We start from the raw sequence: 2,887 nt of genomic DNA, 5'->3' as shown, positions 1-2,887 counted from the left end.
ACAAACAATTTCAAAACACTTTGCAAGGTAAATACTGACTTGTTGTGTGAGGTTCTGTGTGTGCAATGCTTCTTTAATCAGCATTATTTCATTACACAAGAAGAGTTCTAATGTAATGTCTGACCTGCAAAATCAAAAGGCTTTAAAACAGAAAGAGCCAGTAAGCCATCATACACACTTCATTGCATTGAGGCTCAGAGATGTGTAGTGAGGTGACCAAGGCCACGGATCCAGGTAATGACACACTGGTCCATAACTGATGCCTCATAATTCCTTAACTAGGACTTCTCTCATAAAATGCAAAGTCTTGTGCAAATTTGTCATCCTAGGAGAGTTTACCTTAATAAACATTAAGATTCATTCATGTGTGTACGTTAAAAACACATTCCTATGGTAAGGATATACCTGTGAAGCGGACATAACATTTCTTCCCAGGTCAAGTTACGAAGTATGGGCATCAGACTCACAGAATGTTGCTGTGAGGCAGAGATTCTTGCCATATCCAGGAATACTTTAATGTCTTTTTTAAAAAAAAGATTGTAAGTCAAGTCGGCACCGTGATGGAAAAGAACAAGTAACCTGTGGACAGAGGCAGGCGCGCTCTCGAGAGCTCTCAGCGGAAGGCCTTCTGCCCGCGGAGGAGGAAGCGGGTCACCTGCAGGAGCCGCGTGGCAGCACAGCCCTTTCCACTTGAGTCTGTACGTGCTTCTTCCTTTCTGCTGGATTCAGACACTACTCTCTAGGTCCAATGTCAGGAAAAGAAATTGGAATGTAGGTAAAAGATTTCATATTGCAAAAGAAATCATTAGAATTGGTGACTCTGGGTCGAGTCACCGACTGGGTTAAGTTTTGTGGGCCAAATTTGGTTCTAGCACAGCAAGTAATTTGAACTGGAACCTGTTGTATCCAAATATTATAGACCAGAAGTCTTGTTTAGGAGAAGGGGTTGACCACCAGCATGTCCAGCATGCGTTACCAGGGCAGCACAACTCTATCACCACTGCAGTCTAAGCAAAAGACTGAAACCAAAGGCTCGCTGGACTGGGCAGGACAGGTTCTCAGCAATTCAGTTAGCAGCACTTGTAAAGTAACGTGTGCTACAGCGACACGTGACTGGGGACACGAGCAGGCACGCTTCAGCCCTCCGACTCTTCTGCAACACACACAATTAGAGGAACTGACTCGTCTGAGTCGAGGAAGCAGAGGGCTCTCAAATAAGCAGGGAGGCGCTGAGGGCAGCCCTCGCAGGCGGGCTGGGTGAGCGCAGGAGCGGGAACGGTGCGCGCAGGAGAGACCTCGTCTACTACAGCCACAGTTTGTCTCCTTCACAATATGTTGCTTTAAAAATTTTTTAAAATTCTATATTTTTAACTGAAGTTCATTAGTGTCATAGTTTTAGATTCCACATATGAGTGACATCATATAGTATTGTTTCTTTCTGTCTGACTTAACTTCACTTAGTAATGATGATCTCCAGGTCTATCCATGTCGCTGCAAATGGCATTATTTTATTCTTTCTTATGGCTGAGTAGTACTCCATTACATATATACATATATACATATACATGTATACATACACACACCTATCTCACAGCTTCTTTATCCAGTCATCTGACGATGGACATTTAGGTTGTTTCCATGTCTTGGCTGTTGTAAATAGGGCTGCTGTGAACACTGGGGTGCATGTGTCTTCTTGAATTGTGTAACAATCATCATAGCCGATTTTAGAATCAACTTCATACTTATACTGATTAAATTCCAGGGAGATGGAGAAACATGACTCCCATGTAGTTTTGTTCCCTTATCCCCATTTTTGTGCTAACTTATGTTACACCTAAAAAATTAAAAACAGTGTTAGAACTGTTCCTATAATCATTTCTTTATGAAACTTCTTAACTTTTAAAGAAGCTGAGAAAGGTAGAGCGAGTATAGGGTATTTTTACAGTGTCTGTGAAACCAGCATTCTTATTTACAATCTGTGCTTCTTTTAGTTGGTTCCTGTGGTCTCAAGTTACCATCTGGTGTCTTTTTCTAACCTAGTTCATCCTTGTTCACACCAATCATCTTCTTTGTGCTGCTCTTGTGAAGTGTATGTCCATACATTAGCGGCCCAACCACACATTTATATCTCTTGTGTTATACAATCATCTTTAAATCAACTGAGAGAAAGAAAGAGACAATAATGCATTTATACAGTCTTTTGTAATTTTGGAGTTATTCTAAGCCATGTGTTTGCTTTTTTATTTCTTTCTTGTGAATTCAATTTACTGTGTGAGATCACTTTCAGTGGCAAGAAGTTCCTTCGGCATTTCTTGAAAAGCGGAGCTGTTAGCAATGAACTGTTTGAGTTTTTATTTGGTTGGGAATCTCTTTAACCTCACTGTCAGCTTTGAAAGACAGTTTGCCTGCGGTCAGTTCCTTGGCTGACAGATTTTTCTTTCATTGTTTCAACGTTCCATCTGCTGCCTCCTGGCCCCGTAATCTCTGTCCCTAACGTAGGTTCCTGGGGTCCCGTTTAAGAACCTCAGCTGGTTTTCTCCTGTCGCTCTCAAGATTTTACCTTTGCCCTTGTGTTTTACCAGCTTTACATTTTCACTCTCATGGGTCTGGCTGTGGTTGCTCTGTGCTCATTCTACTTACATTTCACTGAGCTTGAATGTGTGGATTCATAGTTTTCACTGATTAGTTTTCATACTTCTCGGCTGTCTTTTCGAACATTTTTACTGCCCCTTTCTCGCTCTGTTTCCTGTCATTCCCAGTACCTCACGTTCGTTGTTTTCTTCTCTTGAACCCTTTGGCAATATTTTCAGAGTTTACATTTGGTTCTTTGACATTACGTTTTATTTCTTGTTGATACTGTCTATTTGACAAAATACTTTCATATCTT

This window comes from Vicugna pacos, chromosome 35 (assembly GCF_048564905.1).
Source record: "Vicugna pacos chromosome 35, VicPac4, whole genome shotgun sequence".
Taxonomy (NCBI): Eukaryota; Metazoa; Chordata; class Mammalia; order Artiodactyla; family Camelidae; genus Vicugna; species Vicugna pacos.
The sequence above is the reverse complement of the archived record's forward strand: the minus strand, read 5'-3'. Positions refer to the sequence as shown.